Source organism: Coregonus lavaretus (assembly GCF_964263955.1).
Source record: "Coregonus lavaretus genome assembly, chromosome: 1".
In the NCBI taxonomy this organism is placed as follows: Eukaryota; Metazoa; Chordata; class Actinopteri; order Salmoniformes; family Salmonidae; genus Coregonus; species Coregonus lavaretus.
Window position 1 is genome coordinate 1,753,790 of NC_139988.1, and position 25,124 is coordinate 1,778,913.

Consider the following 25,124-nt stretch of genomic DNA (forward strand, 5'->3'; position numbering starts at 1 on the left):
ATCCTAATTGTACAGTTAATGCTGGGAGGCAGTGATAGATAGCTGTTTGTAATAGAGGGCAGGATATTTTCATATCTAGATAAGTATTCGGATGAAACTTAATGAGTAAAAAATTTAACAACTGCCACTGTGAACTCTGCTGGAAAAAATGATTAGGTCTGTTTTGTACTCTGTCATATAACATCACTAGTTCTGTTTTGTACTCTGTCATATAACATCACTAGTTCTGTTTTGTACTCTGTCATATAACATTTTGTACTCTGTCATATAACATCACTAGTTCTGTTTTGTACTCTGTCATATAACATGGCTAGTTATGTTGCTGTTGTATCCTAATCACTCTTATAACGTTCTTTAAAGACAGGGCCGTTCAACCGGTTTTTAAAAGAGAAAAAATAGCATTCTGCTCTATTGCACTCCATAGCAAGGGTTCCAATACAGTATGATTCACCATCAATTCCATTCTAATTAGCTGAATTATAACAGTATGATTCACCATCAATTCCATTCTAATTAGCTGAATTATAACAGTATGATTCACCATCAATTCCATTCTAATTAGCTGAATTATAACAGTATGATTCACCATCAATTCCATTCTAATTAGCTGAATTATAACAGTATGATTCACCATCAATTCCATTCTAATTAGCTGAATTATAACAGTATGATTCACCATCAATTCCATTCTAATTAGCTGAATTATAACAGTATGATTCACCATCAATTCCATTCTAATTAGCTGAATTATAACAGTATGATTCACCATCAATTCCATTCTAATTAGCTGAATTATAACAGTATGATTCACCATCAATTCCATTCTAATTAGCTGAATTATAACAGTATGATTCACCATCAATTCCATTCTAATTAGCTGAATTATAACAGTATGATTCACCATCAATTCCATTCTAATTAGCTGAATTATAACAGTATGATTCACCATCAATTCCATTCTAATTAGCTGAATTATAACAGTATGATTCACCATCAATTCCATTCTAATTAGCTGAATTATAACAGTATGATTCACCATCAATTCCATTCTAATTAACTGAATTATAACAGTATGATTCACCATCAATTCCATTCTAATTAGCTGAATTATAACAGTATGATTCACCATCAATTCCATTCTAATTAGCTGAATTATAACAGTATGATTCACCATCAATTCCATTCTAATTAACTGAATTATAACAGTATGATTCACCATCAATTCCATTCTAATTAGTTGAATTGTAGATACCAACAACAGATACAGTAACAGGTTGTCTGGTCGGTAGAGAGAGAGAGCGAGGGGGGGGGGGGGGACTCTAGATGTATTTTAATGCCTTGTTGTTAGATGGTATATTGCTTGTTCGAAACCTGAATCATTCGGTGGGGCAACAGTGCCATCTAGCAGGTGAATGTTCTAGTTTTCCTCTCCCTCTACTGCAGTGCTCTGGCTTTGAGGTTTAACGCCAGGCCCAGAGAGGGAGGATGGAAGCAGGATTCAGTGGGCACGATGATAGATGTAAGCCTCCCATCAGGCGTTGGGGAATAACATAACGGAGAGAAAAAAAGAGGGAGAGAGCTGCAGATGAAGGCAGGCGAGGCGGAGGAGAGGAGGAGGAGAACAGAGTTCCACAAAGAGCTGCTGCCCGCTTGCTTTTAAAACCACATGATCGTGCCAGATTGTATTTCGCATGGCGGCAGTAATCCTTGCAGTAAATGGATACAAAGATGTTCCCAGAGGTAATACAGTCAGTGAGATGCAGAGATGGAGGGAGCGAGGGAGAGGTGGAAAGGAAGAGAGGAGGGGAGAATGGAGGAGTGTAGTTCTGAGAGAAGTGTTGCACATATAGCTAACGACAGGTGTTTCTCTCCCAGCTAGGGAGGGAGGAAGGGAGGGAGGGAGGGAGGGAGGCAAGCAGGCAGGCAGGCAGGCAGAGAGGGAGGGATGCATACATTCCACAGAGGGAAGTGGGGCTATGTGATGCAGAGAAGCCGTGACAGACAATGTGGAAGGTGAAACACAGTCCTAGGAGAGCTCCATAAATCCCCAGACACTGTGTTTTTTGATTGAGGATTGGAATGAAAGACATACTGTCAATCACTTCACCGCTGCCACCAATTGTTAAGATTATAACGGGACCCGGCAGTCTAGTTATTGTGGCAATAAACCTTTTTATGTGAATAAGCTAAGATGCAAACGTGGGCTGGGAAATAAAAAATTATAAGCAATCATTAAATGACCCTGAGTGTGGAGGATTGGTTGATGGGGGTGGTTACAGAGCTGCAGATTAGACCCACGTTGGCCTCAGTGGGTGTCTGAACAAGAGCAGTGGGCTGGGAGAGGAGAGGAGAGGAGAGGAGAGGAGAGGAGAGGAGAGGAGAGGAGAGGAGAGGAGAGGAGAGGAGAGGAGAGGAGAGGAGAGGAGAGGAGAGGAGAGGAGAGGAGAGGAGAGGAGAGGAGAGGAGAGGAGAGGAGAGGAGAGGAGAGGAGAGGAGCCTCGGGGTCATCTTCATTCCAAATATCCAATTATTTAGCAGTGCGCTTTGCTCTTCTCTAGTCTGGAGGGACTTCTCTGTCTCTCTGCAATCAGCAGAGCATTTCAGAGAGAACCTGCACTCCTCTGTCATGTGTTCATACTGTGATATGTTTTATCTTCTTACAGGGAGCCACAGGTAGACCAGGAGACAGAGGATCCAAGGGAGAACGGGTCAGAACCTTTATTTTGTTTCTCTATCTGTTTTCCATAATCACAACTCGTTGTTTGTGATGGAAACATATCACACAGAACCAAACCCAACCAAAAGGTAGTGATGCACAGAAACACGTTTCCCCCCCTGGCTTCCCCCTTCTGTGCCTAAGTATTCGATAAAGGCATTTGAAATTCAATGCATTTTGAATGGCACCATTGTATTTATGAAACCCCTATTTATAAAGCCCTGTCACAGTCTTCTACAGTGTAATCTGTTCCCAAATGCTAGTAACGGAGGTTTGTAGGAGAGCTGAGATACATGGTGACAGAATTGGCCACAGTCCCTGGGGATCTGTGTCTGAGTGGGCTCAATCAGGGTAATGGCTGGATGAGGACTGACTGTGTAATGCTGAGGCGTTGGGAGCTACAATATCAGCCCAAAGCCAGACTGGCGTAATGACAATGCTCTATCATAATGCCTCCGGTACACTCTGGAGTGGGACTGACAACAACCCCCTCACCCTTTATTTAACCAGGCAAGTCAATTAAGAATATATTCTTATTTACAATGATGGCCTAGTTAAATAATGTGTTTGTAGATCTAAATTGGAACCGGAGGGTGTACTGTAAACCATATGGTGGTAGCTCACCAGCTAGCTAGATTTAGCCATTACATAGTGCTGTATTTCTTAATCCCTGTCTTTTTTACTTTTTGAATGTACGTGTGTTGTTTTGTATTGTCAGGTATTACTGCACTGTTGGAGCTGGGAACATAAGCGTTTCACTACACCCGTGATAACATCTGCTAAATATGTGTACATGACCAATACAATTTGATTTGATTGTTCTTTACTGCTCTCCTATTGCAGGGGGACCCAGGGATTCCTGGAGCGAGGGGAGTCCAAGGGGAGAGGGGAAGGACAGGAGACCCAGGAATAGTGGGACCTATCGGGCCCCAAGGCCACCGAGGAGACCCTGGTCCCCCAGGTCCCATAGCGTCACCAAGCCCCCTGGTACGTTAGTTATATCTCCCCCAAACACACCAAGCCCCCTGGTATGTTGGTTATATCTCCCCCAAACACGCCAAGCCCTCTGGTACGTTGGTTATATCTCCCCCAAACACACCAAGCCCTCTGGTACGTTGGTTATATCTCCCCCAAACACACCAAGCCCTCTGGTACGTTGGTTATATCTCCCCCAAACACACCAAGCCCTCTGGTACGTTGGTTATATCTCCCCCAAACACGCCAAGCCCTCTGGTACGTTGGTTATATCTCCCCCAAACACACCAAGCCCTCTGGTACGTTGGTTATATCTCCCCCAAACACACCAAGCCCTCTGGTACGTTGGTTATATCTCCCCCAAACACGCCAAGCCCTCTGGTACGTTGGTTATATCTCCCCCAAACACGCCAAGCCCTCTGGTACGTTGGTTATATCTCCCCCAAACACACCAAGCCCTCTGGTACGTTGGTTATATCTCCCCCAAACACACCAAGCCCTCTGGTACGTTGGTTATATCTCCCCCAAACACACCAAGCCCTCTGGTACATTGGTTATATCTCCCCCAAACACACCAAGCCCTCTGGTACGTTGGTTATATCTCCCCCAAACACACCAAGCCCCCTGGTACGTTGGTTATATCTCCCCCAAACACGCCAAGCCCTCTGGTACGTTGGTTATATCTCCCCCAAACACGCCAAGCCCTCTGGTACGTTGGTTATATCTCCCCCAAACACACCAAGCCCCCTGGTACGTTGGTTATCTCTCCCCCAAACACAGCAAGTTTAGCCAAACTCCCATCTTGAATTATGTTGAATAAATGTTTTATCAAGGTTGTTATGAATGCTCCTGTAATACTCATAAAGGTGTCATGACCTGTTTTATAAAGGTGTTATGATGTATTTTCTAAAGGTGTTATGACCTGTTTTCTAAAGTTGTTATGACCTATTTTATAAAGGTGTCATAACGTGTTTTATAAAGGTGTTATGACCTGATTTATAAAGGTGTTACGACCTGTTTTCTAAAGTTGTTATGACCTGTTTTATAAAGGCATCATGACGTGTTTTATAAAGGTGTTATGACCTGTTTTATAAAGGTGTCATGATGTGTTTTATGAAGGTGTTATGACCTGTTTTATAAAGGTGTTGTGAATGTCTTATGTATATCCTCTTCAGGGTACGTTTGATGAAGACCTCCCAACTCTCACAGTCCAACCGTATACCCATAGACTCACTGGAAAAGCATGCTCCACATTTTAGTGTGTGTTTCTCTATACCCGCTCATAAACTCAAAGACTACCCTTAGTCACACACCATTAAAGAATCTAAACATCCTCCTTTCTTCAGTGGTCTGAGTAATTAGCGGATATCTCTCTTTCTCTGTAAATGAATACAGTACAGCGTTGTGTGGAGCTGTGTGTGGAGCACCATGTGACACAGCAGATAACATATAGGCACAATGAAGTCTGCTGGGTTGTTACTGCTCCTCACCTCCCACTACTGATCAGGGGGGTCGGGAGAGAGGGAAGGAGAGAGAGGGAAGGAGAGAGGGCTAGAGAAAGAGGTGAGGAGAGAGAGGGCTAGAGAGAGAGGGAAGGAGAGAGGGCTAGAGAAAGAGGTGAGGAGAGAGAGGGCTAGAGAAAGAGGTGAGGAGAGAGAGGGCTAGAGAGAGAGGGAAGGAGAGAAAGGGCTAGAGAGAGCGGGAAGGAGCGAGAGGCTAGAGAGAGAGGTGAAGAGAGAGGTGAGGAGAGAGAGGGCTAGAGAGAGGGAAGGAGAGAGAGGTGAGGAGAGAGGGAGAAGGAGAAGGAGAGAGAGGGAAGGAGAGAGAGGTGAGGAGAGAGGGAGAAGGAGAAGGAGAGAGAGGGAAGGAGAGCGAGGGATATGGAAAAAATAAAAGAGAGAAATGGAGAGAGATGGAGGAAAGAAGAGAGAGGGATAGAGAGAAACGGATTGTGTGCGTCTGAGAGATGGACTGTGGGAGAAAGAGAGGGAGAGAGAAATAGGGATAGAGATAGAAACAGATAGAGATGGAGAGAGATGGAGAGAGCGTGGGAGTGATGAGAGCTCTGCAGAGGATCGAAAAACACCTCCATGTGTCACAGCTATTTTACACACGGCATGCAGAGGGTTACATAACACAACAGAGATTAAAGTCTTCTGAATGCCAAGAAAGCAAGGACTAAAGTATTACCCTCCTATCTCTTTTTCTCACAGAACAGAACAGAACAGTACAGTGACCCTATTAAACAGAAAAGTACTTTGGCAACTCTTCATCGGTATTCAGCTCTGCCAAAATACAAGTATCCTGTTTTTAAACCAGCCGGAATAGAACACAATAATATTTGAGTGAATAATATTGATGTTAGAAAATGGTCATGGCCCTGAATATTGTTACTTTAATACCTTTATAAAGTTGCCTGGGTTTTGTTCCATCCTTTCCTCTACCTATCAAGACACAGACAATAAGAAGAACCTTTTAGAAAATGGCCCACAGATGATCACTGTTAATTGCAACAGAATATGAGATTTAAGCTCTGATTGCAAAGGTGTTGTCCCTGTTTTTCTCCCTGGGTTTTATTCTAGCCGTTCATACTATCATGGTATTTAGTGGAGCCTCACACTCATATATCCCATTCCTTTAGCCGTACCACTTTCTGGAGTCCACCAGAAATACAGTATTATAATGCATTTCTGAGTCTTTCCTCTGGACAGTCAGAAGAATGTAGAACTCAGAAAGAACATTTTCACAGTTCCGATTTCCATTCCATTCTGTTGCCAATGTTCTCTACAACATTCTGAGCGAACAGCAATCTTACTTTGAGCGCCTGAGATAGATGGCAGGGACAGGGAGACAGGGAGAGTGGAGTTGATTATTATTCCATGAAGCATTGCATCTCTTTATCTCTGAAGACACTGCAATTTTATACCACGTTGAATAAAACATGAACTACTGCTGTCTCGCTAATTACATTTTCTTAATCTGTTAAAGATGTTTTGGTTAAGTTTGTGTTATTCTGTTTCTGTTTCTCTCGCTCATGCCTGTCTGTCTCTCTCTCTCTCTCTCTCTCTCTCTCTCTCTCTCTCTCTCTCTCTCTCTCCTCACAGAATGATGCCAATTCCATGGAGGAAATTAAAATGTTTATCCGGAATGAAGTGTTGCGGCTGTTTGAAGGTACAGCTGTTACGTCTGAATCCCAACTTGTTGTCGCCCCAATTTATCCTTCAGGGGGTCCCTTTGTTTTCTCCTAGCTCTTTTAAGGATTTCAGGGTTTCTAAATCGGGGGAAAAATCTAAATTGGATGTTGTTGCCTCAGTTCTTGAGGAAGTGAAAGAGTCCCAAGTAAGAGAATAGTTCATGCTGGGTGAAGGTATTTTATTGTTCTGCCACTGTGTTGTGATATTGAATGCCAGTGTGGTATGCAAGCCTCAGTTTAGCACATACCCTAACTAACTAATGAGCAACTGTATCACCTATTCTACTGTTCTTTGTGTTCTAATACAGAATGTCAATTTGAGAGCTTGGGCCTATAAGGTTCAATCAGCATTTTTGTCAAAACTGAGTTATTGACATATCATTGTTCTGTTCAATGTTCTCTACCTTTATAGTAGTCTAAATAGCCCAATTCATGTTGTTAAGTTCAAAATAATACAATATATAAATTGCTGACACTATTCAAACCAATGAGGGTTCGGAACTTTAAAGCCAATTATCTCAGAATCATCTTTTTGCAGTGAAAAACTTCTAGTCCCAAGCTCTTGAATTGTCTATCACTTGCAGAGAGTGTTGGTATTATTGTAATACAGAATTTTAATGTCACCCACCAGAGAGACTATCAAGCCACGCCATACAGAAGACTCCGGCGGCCATTTTAGCGGCGCAGGTTCGACAGGGGCCTCCTGGTCCCCCTGGCAACGACGGATCCCCAGGGCCTCCAGGGGAAGAAGGCCCCCCCGGCCCTCAAGGTAAGAACCACAGGCTGCTAAAACCACTGGAGACATAAAGTAATGCTCCTCCACACTCTGTCTCACACCAGCATAATAGATCCACATCTGAATAGAATGGAAGAAAATATGTTCTGTTGTGTTCTTTCCTATTCTACTCTATTCTACTCTATTCTACTCTACTCTACTCTGCTCTATTCTATTCTACTCTGCTCTGCTCTACTCTACTCTGCTCTATTCTATTCTACTCTGCTCTGCTCTATTCTACTCTGCTCTACTCTACTCTGCTCTATTCTATTCTACTCTGCTCTGCTCTACTCTGCTCTGCTCTACTCTGCTCTATTCTATTCTACTCTACTCTGCTCTAATCTACTCTACTCTGCTCTATTCTATTCTACTCTGCTCTACTCTGCTCTGCTCTACTCTGCTCTGCTCTACTCTGCTCTGCTCTGCTCTACTCTGCTCTACTCTGCTCTGCTCTGCTCTACTCTACTGTGCTCTACTCTGCTCTGCTCTACTCTGCTCTGCTCTACTCTGCTCTACTCTACTCTACTCTGCTCTGCTCTGCTCTACTCTGCTCTATTCTATTCTATTCTGCTCTGCTCTACTCTACTCTACTCTACTCTGCTCTGCTCTGCTCTGCTCTGCTCTGCTCTGCTCTATTCTATTATATTCTACTCTGCTCTGCTCTACTCTACTCTGCTCTATTCTGCTCTACTCTACTCTACTCTGCTCTATTCTATTCTACTCTGCTCTACTCTGCTCTGCTCTACTCTGCTCTATTCTATTCTACTCTACTCTGCTCTAATCTACTCTACTCTGCTCTATTCTACTCTGCTCTACTCTGCTCTGCTCTGCTCTGCTCTACTCTGCTCTGCTCTACTCTGCTCTGCTCTGCTCTGCTCTGCTCTGCTCTACTCTGCTCTGCTCTACTCTACTCTACTCTGCTCTACTCTGCTCTGCTCTGCTCTGCTCTGCTCTGCTCTACTCTATTCTTCTGTTCTCTCCTCTCCTCTCATCTCCACTCCTCTCTACTCAAACCACATCTGCTATACTGTAACCTGACCTGGAGTAATATATAACAGCCTTCCAACACCCAAAGGCCCTGTAGTTCTGTGTTGTGATTGAGACAGAAGGAAGGGAACAATAGGCTGAAATAAAAAGTACTACTCTATTAGGAAAGATGTGTTGCTGAAACAGTGAGTGAGAAGAATTGGAAAATAGATTTGCTTTCTTTCAGAGGTTGTTTATGTGGATGTCTGGGGCTTCAATGAAAGTGAATGGACACTTTTGTGTTGGATTCATAGGTATTTCTCTCCTGCTAGCCACATATATCAATACAGACCGAAGGGACGGGATGGAGAGAAGGGGGGAGGAAAGGAGGAGTGTGGTGGGGTTGGTGCTCAACATAGCTGAGCAGTCTCTTTCTCTCTCTTTCTTTTTGTCTCTCGCTCTCTCTCTCTCTCTCTCTCTCTCTCTCTCTCTCTCTCGCTCTTTATAAAGACAAATGAAGAATTGGGCGGAGAATATGAGAAAGTAATATCAGTTTGGACAGAAAAGAGCAGCACGATTGATACCTCACTCCCCTCCACTCCACGAAAAAACAAAGCTCTGTGAAAATCTGAAAGGAAAGGAGCGAGGGAGAGAGTGTGGAGAGTGGACATCCTTTATCAAACCCTGGGCAACTCTCTGACTGCTCAGCTCACACAAACAACCTCCTACATCAATAACAATTTGATTTTCTACCTCTATAAGACATTGAATAGAATGACCTAGCATGCTGCGCCCACAGTGCAATCTCTTATAGTTCTTCTTCTAAGACCCATGCAGGTTCTAGTGATGAATTATACTGCTAAACATATAGGTGCTTTGTGGTTCCATAGAAATCCTTTTTGAGAGCCATATTTATGAAGAGAGTCATTGATTGAACTCTTTTTGGTTCAATATAGTACCATCTCTTCTAGCAGTGTCGTGTGTTGTATGGTGACAGGGCAAATAAAATCCCATTGATTGTGTTGGCCCTTCTGTCTTGGAGCATGGGCATCTAGCTACCTCACAGTGTGATCCATTTATCTAACTACCAGTGTTAACGTTGCTACAGTATTACTGATTACAAGTAAGATAATATGCTGCTGTCAACGATTACAATGTAACTACCAAGTGAATGTATTCAATCTACTGTGTCTAGACCAATGTCCCCCCCCCCCCCCCCGGGGGCACGTTTTAGTTTTTGCTCAAGCTTTGATTATTTGAATCAGCTGTGTAGTGCTAGGGCAAAAACCAAAACGTGCACCCGTTGGGGTCCCCAGGATCGAGTTTGGGAAACGCTGGTCTAGACTAATCGTATTCACTAATCGTAAATAATTCAACTGACCTTTTTTTCTATTGCTTTTATTTCCCTGTTTTATTTGATATGTTTCAATGTCCTGTTTATTTTTTAAGTGCTTCTACTCTAAATGCAGCTTCTTCTTTACTAATAAATATTTATTGGGAAAATCAAGAGGAACATTTGTGTCTCTTGGGGTAAATCGGAAAGAAATTCAACAACTTTTTAATTCTGCGGTTGTTGACTTGTGCCTCCTCTCCTCCACTCGGCTGGGGAGAGAGAGAGAGAGAGAGAGTTTGTGCTAATATTTCCTCATTATGTCTGTCATCCTCCACTGGAGAGCATCTCTCCTCTGGAATATCCAATTTAACTTCCTCTCAAATGTGCCAAAAGGAAGAGCTTATGGAGAAAAATAACCCCTCTGCTGGATTCACACTATTTTCTTGACTCATGGTTTTGATATGACTTGGGGCTATGATCTCTCAAACTGTTGACGTACATCCATAGACATAGAGCCATGGATGCAGTCTCTAAATTATGTTAATTGTGGGGGTGCGCGATTAGGGGGTTTGTAGATGTTTTTACATAACTTTGTCACTGTTTGATGTTATCATTATTGGGTCATCTTTGCCATTTATTTACATTTTTTGACCAATCACTATTTTTATTGACCTCTGTCACTGCGTTTTTAACTTTCATTGTATTTGATAAGACATTATTGGCTTTCCTCCCATACACATGTACCATATTCAAGATTGATAAATCCATCATGCTTATTTTATGTTGACATTTATTTGGCGTGTTTGCCATATTCCGATTGTGTATTATACCTTGCCATGCATCAAGGGTTTGTTCATTGTTTTGTTTTGTTTTATCTAATGTATTTGATGCACTAAGCATTTCATAGAGTGTAAAAAACACATAAAAGCTAATAAAACGAATACAGTCAGTAGCCAGTAGGTATGAATACATTGATTGTATTGTAAAGCCATGAGACAGGTATGGATGCTTAGTGAATCAGTCTACAGGACCCTTTCCAGCAGCTAGGCCAGTTTCTTAACCTCTACGGGATCGGTGTCCAGTATACGGGACGGTTGAGCTAACGTGCGCTAATGTGATTAGCAGGACTTGTAAGTAAAAGCAAACTTTCCAGGACATACAGTGAGGGAAAAAAGTATTTGATCCCCTGCTGATTTTGTACGTTTGCCCACTGACAAAGACATGATCAGTCTATCATTTTAATGGTAGGTTTATTTGAACAGTGAGAGACAGAAGAACAACAAATAAATCCAGAAAAACGCATGTCAAAAATGTTATAAATTGATTTGCATTTTAATGAGGGAAATAAGTATTTGACCCCTCTGCAAAACATGACTTAGTGCTTGGTGGCAAAACCCTTGTTGGCAATCACAGAGGTCAGACGTTTCTTGTAGTTGGCCAGCAGGTTTGCACACATCTCAGGAGGGATTTTGTTCCACTCCTCTTTGCATATCTTCTCCATGTCATTAAGGTTTTGAGGCTGACGTTTGGCAACTCGAACCTTCAGCTCCCTCCACAGATTTTCTATGGGATTAAGGTCTGGAGACTGGCTAGGCCACTCCAGGACCTTAATGTGCTTCTTCTTTAGACACTCCTTTGTTGCCTTGGCCGTGTGTTTTGGGTCATTGTCATGCTGGAATACCCATCCACAACCCATTTTCAATGCCCCTGCTGAGGGAAGGAGGTTCTCACCCAAGATTTGACGGTACATGGCCCCGTCCATCGTCCCTTTGATGCGATGAAGTTGTCCTGTCCCCTTTGCAGAAAAACACCCCCAAAGCATAATGTTTCCACCACCATGTTTGACGGTGGGGATGGTGTTCTTGGGGTCATAGGCAGCATTCCTCCTCTTCCAAACACGGCGAGTTGAGTTGATGCCAAAGAGCTCGATTTTGGTCTCATCTGACCACAACACTTTCACCCAGTTCTCCTCTGAATCATTCAGATGTTCATTGGCAAACTTCAGACGGCCCTGTACATGTGCTTTCTTGAGCAGGGGGACCTTGCGGGCGCTACAGGATTTCAGTCCTTCATGGCGTAGTGTGTTACCAATTGTTTTCTTGGTGACTATGGTCCCAGCTGCCTTGAGATCATTGACAAGATACTCCTGTGTAGTTCTGGGCTGATTCCTCACCGTTCTCATGATCATTGCAACTCCACGAGGTGAGCTCTTGCATGGAGCCCCAGGCCGAGGGAGATTGACAGTTATTTTGTGTTTCTCCATTTGCAAATAATCGCACCAACTGTTGTCACCTTCTCACCAAGCTGCTTGGCGATGGTCTTGTAGCCCATTCCAGCCTTGTGTAGGTCTACAATCTTGTCCCTGACATCCTTGGAGAGCTCTTTGGTCTTGGCCATGGTGGAGAGTTTGGAATCTGATTGATTGATTGCTTCTGTGGACAGGTGTCTTTTATACAGGTAACAAGCTGCGATTAGGAGCACTCCCTTTAAGAGTGTGCTCCTAATCTCAGCTCGTTACCTGTATAAAAGAGCCAGAAATCTTTCTGATTGAGAGGGGGTCAAATACTAATTTCCCTCATTAAAATGTAAATCAATTCTAGATGTGTGAGAGTTAGTGTATAAGCTAATGATCCATCATATATGACATTCTTGGGAGTGTGTAAACTTAGATTTTGTATTACCATATCATTTTTGTATGTTCTCTATAGTTATGTACTTGAAAATATATCAATTGATCAATTTGGCACATTTGGGCAGACTTGATACACAATAGTCCAGTATTGCAACGCTTCACTGGATCAATCTGAAACGTTGCACACACACTGCTGCAATCTAGTGGCCAAAATCTAAATTGCGCCTAAACTGCAATATTATAGTGTGGCCTTTCTCTTGCATTTCAAAGATGATGGAACAAAAAAAATAATAGAAAACGCATGTTTTTTTGTTTGTATTATCTTTCACCAGATCTAATGTGTCATATTCTCCTACATTCAGTTCACATTTCCACAAACTTCAAAGTGTTTCCTTTCGAACGGTATCAAGAATATGCATATCCTTGCTTCAGGTCCTGAGCTACAGGCAGTTAGATTTGGGTATGTCATTTTAGGCGAAAATTGAAAAAAAGGGTCCGATCCTTAAGAGGTTAGTCACTGTCATTTACACAGCAGTGTCCCCCTGGCTCTCTGTGCTGCTTTCTGTTGGTCAATGAAGCTGGGAAACACAGTGCAGTTTGTCAATGTATCTGTTGGATGTCGGTCCCCTTAGTGGATCAATACTTCATGTCCTCTTCATTCCCCATGGGCCTATGCAGTGGTTTTATGTTTTAAAGGTGAAATCTGTGATTTGTACAGTGATTTTTTTACTTTTAAATTGATCATATATAGCCATTGATTCCTAAAGAATATAAGTAATGAATGCCTCATGAGCTTAGTAGAACTGTCTTACACCGTCAACGTAATTGTAAACAAACACTGTATAGCTTCAAAACGTGGTTAAAACTAGAATTTTGATCACCTGGATGGTCAGTTATTCCATCCATAGCTCCGTCTATGAATTTGAGAGTGGCTACATTTATCCAGCCACATCTCTCAACTGTATACCAAAAAAGTGGCGGGGCTGGAGCAGCCGCTTTGTTGTTGTTTGAATTATGGACTACAGCTTTAAGGTACAGTGCTATTCTTTCCCATGGAATGCTACAGTATGCCACCTCCCTGAGTGAGTGTTGGAGGCGCCGTGTGTGTTTGAAAGGAGACTCATGATAGTCTGCTCTGTGTGGAATGTCTCTCACCGGGAACCCAATTCAGGGCATTCACAAGCCTTTTCTCTCTGAGATGTTCTCTGTCTTGTAAACAGCAGCAGCAGCAGAGCATTTCACAGTTTCCCCTTTGGGCTTGGCTGGATGGCAGTGTACACACTGCTTGATACTTCTCTCCGTCAGTGTTTCTGATGGTTTCCCCATCTCCCTCCAACCAGCCAACCAGCTCCCTGGACCTGAGACTCAGTTACTTTAAGGTGCCTTAAAAAAATGGTTGGCGTCCCAAATGGCATCCTATTCCCTATATAGTGCACTACTTTTGACCAGAGCCCTATCAAAAGTAGTTCATTATATAGGGAATATGGGTGCCATTTGGGACGCAACCCTGTCTTCCTCCCTCCAACCAACCAACCAACCAGCTCTCTGGTTCTGGGGCTCAATTACTTTAAGATGCCTTTTGGATAAAACATTCCTGTAGCCCCTCGGTCCCTCTCACGTTTGGATATTGTTACTGATCTAGATTTGCTATGCTGTTGTTCTATAGACTAGTTCTCTTATGCTCTCCACTGCTTGTCATATTATCAACCTGTCTGCACGGAGAGATCACAGTTGCATTTGTGTACTGTATGTGTTTGTGAATTTGAATGAGAAAAGAGTACAAAAGCATACTAACTCGCTTTCATTTCCCTGGCTTGCTTGGCCGGCCTCTGTCATGCTGCATAATGTGCATGAGCTTGCTTTTACTGTGTTAAGAATTGTTTGTTCAGAATTGAAAATGTAATAATGTATTCAGTATATCTCTAGCAATTCATTCTCCGTCCCTTTGAAAGGACTTAAAGTAGATAGTGTCTGAGGGTGTAAATGGTTGGATGGCCTTTAGTTGGTTAAGGAGTTTGCATTGCTTGTTAAATTCATTACATTTTGGGTCTACCTTTTTAAAGTATGATCTGAAATTCCAGGCCATTGGAAGTAGCTACAGTACCGCTAAAAGAGGCAGTTACAGTCCCACTTCTTTTAAACGGACCAAACGGTTTTCAGGAAATACTGACAGAAGGTTCAGGAAGGCAACTTCATTCCTTTCAATAATGTTTCATGCAGATGCTTCGTCGGAGCACTTGCTAACAGTTTTTTCATTTAAAATGATTGTTTCTCTCTTCTCCCTATTTCTCTATGAAGAACTTAATGGAGCATCATACAGAGCATGTCTTATTGTGTTGTTGATCCCCCCTCAGGAGAATCTCTTTGTTTGACTCCTGACTTTGACCCTCTCTCTCTCTGATTAAAACATTGGCTGCGTTCCAAATGGCACCCTATTCCTTTTATAGTACACTACTTCTGCCCATAGGGTTCTGGTCAAAAGTAGTGCACTATATAGGGAAAACTGTGCCATTTGGAATGCAGACAGCGTCTTTACTCTGTTTTGAATTCTTCAAAGACTCTCGCTTGCAGCCAGGCAGGCAGCTCTCTTGCTGTCAGAAAGGGCCATGTCACCCCATGATGCCACACACTTCCAACACACACAAACACACACACACTTCCAACACACATACACACACACACACACTTCCAACACACATACACACACACACACTTCCAACACACATACACACACACACACTTCCAACACACACACACTTCCAACACACATACACACACACACACTTCCAACACACACATACTTCCAACACACACACACACAATTCCAACACACACACACACACACTTCCAACACACACATACTTCCAACACACACACACACACACACACACTTCCAACACAGCCTCCGATGGCTCGGTGGGATGATTCATGTTTTGACAGCATGCCAGAAGACAGTGGCTGCATCTCAAATGGCACCCTATTAACTACATAGTGCACTACTTTTGACCAGTAGCCATACGACTGTTGTCAGAAGAACTGCACTGTGTAGGGGAATAGGGTATCATTTGGGATTCAGCCAGTGTGTTATTATTTAATGACCTGGGATTTCTTTCTGAGCAACATATTTCTACGTAACTCCTCCAAAGCTGTAACTACTGTAGTAGTGGATACACCAAACATTAACAGTTACAGTAACTACTGTAGTAGTGGATACACCTCACATTAACAGTTACAGTAACTACTGTAGTAGTGGATACACTTCACATTAACAGTTACAGTAACTACTGTAGTAGTGGATACACCTCACATTAACAGTTACAGTAACTACTGTAGTAGTGGATACACCTCACATTAACAGTTACAGTAACTACTGTAGTAGTGGATACACCTCACATTAACAGTTACAGTAACTACTGTAGTAGTGGATACACCTCACATTAACAGTTACAGTAACTACTGTAGTAGTGGATACACCAAACATTAACAGGTACAGTAACTACTGTAGTAGTGGATACACCTCACATTAACAGTTACAGTAACTACTGTAGTAGTGGATACACCTCACATTAACAGGTACAGTAACTACTGTAGTAGTGGATACACCAAACATTAACAGTTACAGTAACTACTGTAGTAGTGGATACACCTCACATTAACAGTTACAGTAACTACTGTAGTAGTGGATACACCTCACATTAACAGTTACAGTAACTACTGTAGTAGTGGATACACCTCACATTAACAGTTACAGTAACTACTGTAGTAGTGGATACACCTCACATTAACAGTTACTGTAACTACTGTAGTAGTGGATACACCTCACATTAACAGTTACAGTAACTACTGTAGTAGTGGATACACCTCACATTAACAGTTACAGTAACTACTGTAGTAGTGGATACACCTCACATTAACAGTTACAGTAACTACTGTAGTAGTGGATACACCTCACATTAACAGTTACAGTAACTACTGTAGTAGTGGATACACCTCACATTAACAGTTACTGTAACTACTGTAGTAGTGGATACACCTCACATTAACAGTTACAGTAACTACTGTAGTAGTGGATACACCTCACATTAACAGTTACAGTAACTACTGTAGTAGTGGATACACCTCACATTAACAGTTACTGTAACTACTGTAGTAGTGGATACACCTCACATTAACAGTTACAGTAAATACTGTAGTAGTGGATACACCTCACATTAACAGTTACAGTACTCAGTTCTCCTGAGGTGGGCTGAAGAGACATCAGTTGCCTTGATGAAATAGGCCATTTGGTTTCCTGGAAACCAAAGAGCACATCTTTTACATACAGAGGAGCGCAGGGCCGTCGACAGTGTTGAGACTTTTCCGTTGCTGTGACGTTGACAGTGACAGTCCAGTGCTTAGAGAGAGCAGCAGCACTGTTGGGACTAGATGTACACTAGAATATTCAGGCTGCATAGAGTGGACATGAGATGGTTATTCCCCAATTCATCCTAACCCACCATCACGTCGTTCTCTGCATTAACACTAAAACCACTCATCACAAACTTTATGCATAAACACCATGGGATTCATCTACCTCTGGTCCTGTTCTCCTATACCCTGGTCCCTGATCTGTAAATCTTGTTGTATAGCCAACTGTTGTGGTGCTATGTTTGGCATGACAATGACCCTAACGGTTGGCAAGACAACATAAACAGATCTGGGACCAGGCTACCTGTTGCCCCCCTATGGGCTGTCTTTGGCTGGGAGTCCAGACCAGTCTGCTGTCTTTGGCTGGGAATCCAGACCAGTCTGCTGTCTTTGGCTGGGAATCCAGACCAGTCTGCTGTCTTTGGCTGGGAATACAGACCAGTCTGCTGTCTTTGGCTGGGAGTCCAGTCCAGTCTGCTGTCTTTGGCTGGGAGTCCAGTCCAGTCTGCTTAGTGTGTTGTGTTTCTTTCCAGGGTACAGAGGTCAGAAAGGAGAGAGGGGTCAGCTAGGTCTGGGGATACCAGGAGCTCCAGGTCTGACAGGTCCACCAGGTAACAGCTAGACACCACACGCACGTTCACGCTCACGCACATGAAACTGATGCTTTATGAAAGGGAAAAAATACCCATATACCATCATTGTACGACTGTAGTTCTGGAATCCTACACTTTATTTCTTGAACCCTCCGTTATAAACTTGTTGTCCTCAGGGCACCATCGAAAATTAGACCCTGGTATCAGTGGGCTCCCCTGATTAAATAAAAGTAACAAATAAATTAAAATTAAAAGCTGACAAGTGTCATGACTGTTTATAACCTCTGTTATGTCATGTTTATGACAGTGTTCTGTCATGTTTATGACAGTGTTATGTCATGGTTATGACAGTGTTATGTCATGTTTATGACAGTGTAATGTTATGTTTATGACAGTGTTATGTCATGTTTATGACAGTGTTGTGTAGCCCTTATGAAGGAGTGTTCAAGTAAATCCCTTATAAATCCCTTATGAAGGAGTGTTCATCATGAGGCCATTTGATGTTTTCAGTTTAAAAACACTAGTAATTAGTAAGCCAACAGAACTAATGAGCAGAGCTATTCATAATGAGTTGCTCTCTTACACTGAGGTACCAAGTTGACACAAAACAATTAGTATATCATCACTAATGGGACGAGTATAAAAGAAGCATGCACTTTTATCTCTTATCTCTCACTTTTCAGCGTGATCTCAGAGAGATTCTTCTCTGCCAGAGATGAAGCAGCAAAACAGTGTATTATTATATTTTTGTGCAGAACATCAACTTTTATTTTGATGTGTATTGATGAAGGTTTGTGTGTAAAGTATGCATGAGCGTGGGTGTTTTCATCAACTTTTTAAGAGTTGCAGTTAGACACGTGAAAGCAGTTTTGTTAGCTGACTAGATAATACTGTTTCCAGTATTTATCGGTCCTCTGATAACATCCTATTTTCCTGTTTTCCTTGATGGTTTATTTGATTGATTAATCAATCACCCAATGGTCGCGTCCCAATAATCTCTCCTTCCTCCTGAAGTTCACTACTCCCCACAAATGTGAAAGCATTGGATTTGTGTGTTTAACAAATGTTTCTCTCTGCAGGTGAACCTGGGGGCGGTATCCAGGGGCCACCGGGCCCTTCAGGTCCCCAGGGGCCTCATGGGACGTGTGATCCCAGTGACTGTCTCCATCCCTCCTCTCACTCCAGACGGAACGGCTAGGGGCCTCACTCAACCGATAGGAGACCCCTCAACGAATAAGGGCCCCCTCAATGGCTAGGGCCAGGGGCCCCCTCCACCCATCCAGCCTCCATCTCTCTACAGCAGTCAACCATAGGCACAGGAGCCGGGCGTGTGGAGCCTGATCACTCAGACAGCTCATATCAGACAGACAGTATCGTCCTTATGGTCAGTTTTACATTGAAAACACTCATCCTCTGTTACTGCTTTACATGGGAAAGACTCACAACCAGAGATGCACATTGTATCTATCTCTATGCTCACAACGGTGTAGGGTGAAGTTGCCCCTAGATGCTGATCTTGGGTCAATTTTTGCATTTTCCCCACTAATTCTTAAGGTTAGGATTGGGGGAGGGGAAGCTGATCCTAGATCTGTACCTAGTGGAAACTTCACCCTGGAGCGCTCACAACTGCCTGTTGGTTTTCCTATAGAAGAATACTATTATTTGTTACTTTACGTTGATGGTAATTCTATTCATTTAAAATGTGATACAGTCCATCGCTATTGTCATTATAGCTATGATGATCGTATGAAGTACTGTTTAATTTATTTCTCGTTTTCACACAACTCCCCTACTGTGACCTGATGCATTCCATATTAATTCACATTAAGTCTCTCGAGGCCGTAAAATGAATTTGTTTCTTTAAATAATACTGTCGGGAGAAAACATTATCTTAATGATTTGATAATGCTTGTTTATGGGGATAGCTATGCACACGTTCGGTCTCATTTGATATTTTCATTGTGTGTGTGTGAGCTGGCAAGCAGGTAATCTGAAATGTGTGTGTTTGTGTATAACTAATCAATATTCTTTGTGTGAACTGTTTATGCATACCAAAGTGAAGGAGGTTTATCTAACATGAAATATATTTATGACTATATATTTCATATATTAATATATATTTCATCAATGAAAGGGATATTTGTGAAATGTATTAGAATGAAGCTAGCTACAAGATGTGAACCAGTTACATAACATAATGAATAACTTGTAGTGCAATTCATTACTAGAGCTTTGTTTTTAAATTTTGCAAAGTTTCGGGAATGCTAAATATTCTGTGTTTCAAAAACTGCCAGTCAGATATATTGCATGATAATGTTGTAATTGTACTACAGGGATGGTCTTGTATCAAAACAGAATATTGGGTTCTTCTGTAGTCAAACCCTACACTCTAGGTACTTGATGTCAGGCGGTGCTCGGTGAGAACTCTCCGCATTTCAACATGTTGTGTTCATAACAGACTAATTGAGTAGCTAGCCGGCGCATGCTAGATTGGGTTCTGGGTTGTGATATCTCATCACAACCAGCACAACATGATCAAGGGTGAAACACTAGCTTAATGCCAACTGAATGTAGTTCGTGAAGGCTTGGTCAAGTTGACATTTCTTCCATGTACAGTTTGTGTGTAAGTGTGTATATTATGCTAATGTCTATCACCTCGCGTTCACATGAAGTTAGCCTTGAAGACTTCCATTTTGATTTCTTGCAGTCATACATATGGCTAACATGAAGTAGGACAGTCTCCCTTTATCCATGGTCTGGTCTCCAAAGAGGACACACCTGGGACAAATACATGTCAGATACTACAGCTATTGATTGGAATTGCCCAGTGCAATGGAACCAATAGAATATCGTAGGATTGGAGAGGTTGTTACATCGCTGCTCTCATGACAACATGGTCTCATTAGAATATGTCAAACATAGAGACATTTAACCATTGTAGTTATATGTAACTTCTGTGGACGTATTACTTGTATGTCACTACGTTAGACGTCACCTATGGTGACATATTAAAGCTACTGACAGTTGAAGTCGGAATTTTACATACACCTTGGCCAAATACATTTCAACTCAGTTTTTCACAATTCCTGACATTTAATCCTAGTAAATATTCCCTGTCTTAGGTCAGTTAGGATCACCACTTTATTTTAAGAATGTGAAATGTCAGAATAATAGTAGAGCGAATAATTTATTTAAGCTTTTATTTATTTCATCACATTCCCAGTGGGTCAGAAGTTTACATACACTCAATTAGTATTTGGTAGCATTGCCTTTAAATTGTTTAACTTGGGTCAAACGTTTCGGGTAGCCTTCCACAAGCTTCCCACAATAAGTTGGGTGAATATTGGCCCATTCCTCCTGACAGAGCTGGTGTAACTGAGTCAGGTTTGTAGGCCTCCTTGCTCGCACACGCTTTTTCAGTTCTGCCCACACATTTTCTATAGGATTGAGGTCAGGGCTTTGTGATGGCCACTCCAATACCTTGACTTTGTTGTCCTTAAGCCATTTTGCCACAACTTTGGAAGTATGCTTGGGGTCATTGTCCATTTGGAAGACCCATTTGCGACCAAGCTTTAACTTTCTGACTGATGTCTTGAGATGTTGCTTCAATATATACACATCATTTTCCTTCCTCATGATGCCATCTATTTTGTGAAGTGCACCAGACCCTCCTGCAGCAAAGCACCCCCACAGCATGATGCTGCCACCCCCGTGCTTCACGGTTGGATGGTGTTCTTCGGCTTGCAAGCCCCCCTTTTTCCTCCAAACATAACGATGGTCATTATGACCAAACAGTTCTATTTTTGTTTCATCAGACCAGAGGACATTTCTCCAAAAAGTACAATATTTGTCCCCATGTGCAGTTGCAAACCGTAGTCTGGCTTTTTTATGGCGGATTTGGAGCAGTTGCTTCTTCCTTGCTGAGCGGCCTTTCAGGTTATGTCGATATAGGACTTGTTTTACTGTGGCTATAGATACTTTTTTTACCTGTTTCCTTCAGCATCTTCACAAGGTCCTTTGCTGTTGTTCTGGGATTTATCTTTTCACACCAAAGTACGTTCATCTCTAAGAGACAGAACGCGTCTCCTTCCTGAGCGGTATGATGGCTGCGTGGTCCCATGGTGTTTATACTTGCGTACTATTATTTGTACAGATGAACGTGGTACCTTCAGGCGTTTGGAAATTGCTCCCAAGGATGAACCAGACTTGTGGAGGTCTACACATTTTTTTCTGAGGTCTTGGCTGATTTCTTTTGATTTTCCAATGATGTCAAGCAAAGAGGCACTGAGTTTGCCTTGAAATACATCCACAGGTACACCTCCGATTGACTCAAATGATGTAAATTAGCCTATCAGAAGCTTCTAAAGCCATGACATAATTTTCTGGAATTTTCCAAGCTGTTTAAAGGCACAGTCAACTTAGTGAATGTAAACTTCTGACCCACTGGAATTGTGATAGGGTGAATTATAAGTGAAATAATCTGTCTGTAAACTATTTTTGGAAAAATTACTTGTGTCATGCACAAAGTATAGTTTATTAACAATACATTTGTGGAATGGTTGAAAAACGAGTTTTAATTACTCCAACCTAAGTGTATGTAAACTTCCGACTTCAACTGTAAATGTCACTATAATGTCTGCTTATGGAGTCAGATTCATGATGTGAGTCAGCTTTTATTGTTTACATGGGAGTATACAGCTGATTCCTCTATCAGAACTGTATGTACAACAGTCTACATGGGAGTATACAGCTGATTCCTCCATCAGAACTGTATGTACAGCAGTCTACATGGGAGTATACAGCTGATTCCTCTATCAGAACTGTATGTACAACAGTCTACATGGGAGTATACAGCTGATTCCTCCATCAGAACTGTATGTACAGCAGTCTACATGGGAGTATACAGCTGATTCCTCCATCAGAACTGTATGTACAGCAGTCTACATGGGAGTATACAGCTGATTCCTCCATCAGAACTGTATGTACAGCAGTCTACATGGGAGTATACAGCTGATTCCTCCATCAGAACTGTATGTACAGCAGTCTACATGGGAGTATGTGAATATTTAGATTTTGAAGCCATAAGAGGTTATCTTTCTTATCCAATAACAACACTGCAATATTTGACTTCTGAGTTTTCTTTCTTTGTTTTCTTGGTGGGTCTTTACTTGAACGCTTTATTTTATGCAAGGTTTCTTTTGAATTTTTACAATATCTGTACATACTGCTCAGATAACTATTTCTCCCTCAACTCTTCGACCATGTAGCATTGTTTGTCACTGTATACAGTGGGGAGAACAAGTATTTGATACATTGCCGATTTTGCAGGTTTTCCTACTTACAAAGCATGTAGAGGTCTGTAATTTTTATCATAGGTACACAAGTATTTGATCACCTACCAACCAGTAAGAATTCCGGCTCTCACAGACCTGTTAGTTTTTCTTTAAGAAGCCCTCCTGTTCTCCACTCATTACCTGTATTAACTACACCTCTCCACAATGGCCAAGACCAGAGAGCTGTGTAAGGACATCAGGGATAAAAATTGTAGACCTGCACAAGGCTGGGATGGGCTACAGGACAATAGGCAAGCAGCTTGGTGAGAAGGCAACAACTGTTGGCGCAATTATTAGAAAATGGAAGAAGTTCAAGATGACGGTCAATCACCCTCGTTCTGGGGCTCCATGCAAGATCTCACCTTGTGGGGCATCAATGATCATGAGGAAGGTGAGGGATCAGCCCAGAACTACACGGCAGGACCTGGTCAATGACCTGAAGAGAGCTGGGACCACAGTCTCAAAGAAAACCATTAGTAACACACTACGCCGTCATGGATTAAAATCCTGCAGCGCACGCAAGGTCCCCCTGCTCAAGCCAGCGCATGTCCAGGCCCGTCTGAAGTTTGCCAATGACCATCTGGATGATCCAGAGGAGGAATGGGAGAAGGTCATGTGGTCTGATGAGACAAAAATATAGCTTTTTGGTCTCAACTCCACTCGCCGTGTTTGGAGGAAGAAGAAGGATGAGTACAACCCCAAGAACACCATCCCAACCGTGAAGCATGGAGATGGAAACATCATTCTTTGGGGATGCTTTTCTGTAAAGGGGACAGGAATACTGCACCGTATTGAGGGGAGGATGGATGGGGCCATGTATCGCAAGATCTTGGCCAACAACCTCCTTCCCTCAGTAAGAGCATTGAAGATGGTTCGTGGCTGGGTCTTCCAGCATGACAACGACCCGAAACACACAGCCAGGGAAACTAAGGAGTGGCTCCATAAGAAGTATCTCAAGGTCCTGGAGTGGCCTAGCCAGTCTTCCGACCTGAACCCAATAGAAAATCTTTGGAGGGAGCTGAAAGTCCGTATTGCCCAGTGACAGCCCCGAAACCTGAAGGATCTGGAGAAGGTCTGTATGGAGGAGTGGGCCAAAATCCCTGCTGCAGTGTGTGCAAACCTGGTCAAGACCTACAGGAAACGTATGATCTCTGTAATTGCAAACAAAGGTTTCTGTACCAAATATTAAGTTCTGCTTTTGTGATGTATCAAATACTTATGTCGTGCAATAAAATGCAAATGAATTACTTAAAAATCATACAATGTGATTTTCTGGATTTTTGTTTTAGATTCCGTCTCTCACAGTTAAAGTGTACCTACGATAAAAATTACAGACCTCTACATGCTTTGTAAGTAGGAAAACCTGCAAAATCGGCAGTGTATCAAATACTTGTTCTCCCCACTGTACTTATATATTATGTTGGTGTGTCTTAAGACTGGATTTTTTAAATTATTTATTTGTTGTGTGTCTGATTGGAAAGTAATAAGCTAAGAATCAAGGACATGAATTAAATGTCTCTGTGTTCTTTCTTTACCAATGTTATCAGAGTGCTCTCTCTGTCACTCAGGCCTCAATTCAATCAAACATAATAATAATAATAATAATATGCCATTTAGCAGACGCTTTTATCCAAAGCGACTTACAGTCATGCGTGCATACATTTTTGTGTATGGGTGGTCCCGGGGATCGAACCCACTACCTTGGCGTTACAAGCGCCGTGCTCTACCAGTTGAGCTACAGAGGACCACATGCACTTAGGTGTTTCGTTTTGACCCAGTGGTCTAAAAAGTCACTGTAAAAACACCTGGTAGACTGTCGTCATAGAGATTGATAAGATGTGTGTTTCCAGGCGCATTCAGTAGTTAAACAAAGGTACTATTCAATAACTATATTAATGTAGTCTCCTAAACCCGACCCTAGGCACTAGGCAACAGCATTGGATACATTGTGGGAGGCAATCCGTCTGCCTTGGGAGACTAATATTAATGTAGGTTTGATTGGATCTGGGCCCTAAAAGTATGAGAAAGTACGTGGGTCGAGCTGACATTTTGTGATGTTTAAAATGTCTCTTTTGCCTTATTTTATCCAGTGGGATGTATGATGGGTAAAATACACTGTCACACTGTAGCGCTGCCATTTCTTCTCATGTCTTGCACCCATAATGCATAATCTTTCCTCTCTCATGAAGGTTTTGAGGTTA

General features: G+C 42.2%; 1 pseudogene across 1 annotated transcript in view; it reads left to right on the top strand.

The window, feature by feature from the left end:
* LOC311127370 overlaps positions 1-18,788 on the top strand; it is a 367,179-nt pseudogene extending 348,391 nt beyond the window's left edge. Inside the window, exons 49-54 of the transcript in view lie at positions 2,664-2,708; positions 3,560-3,703; positions 6,796-6,862; positions 7,516-7,653; positions 17,531-17,608; positions 18,670-18,788. The product of the transcript in view is annotated as an uncharacterized misc_RNA (transcript). The remainder of the gene's footprint in view (positions 1-2,663; positions 2,709-3,559; positions 3,704-6,795; positions 6,863-7,515; positions 7,654-17,530; positions 17,609-18,669) is intronic.
* The last annotated feature ends 6,336 nt before the right edge of the window (positions 18,789-25,124 follow it).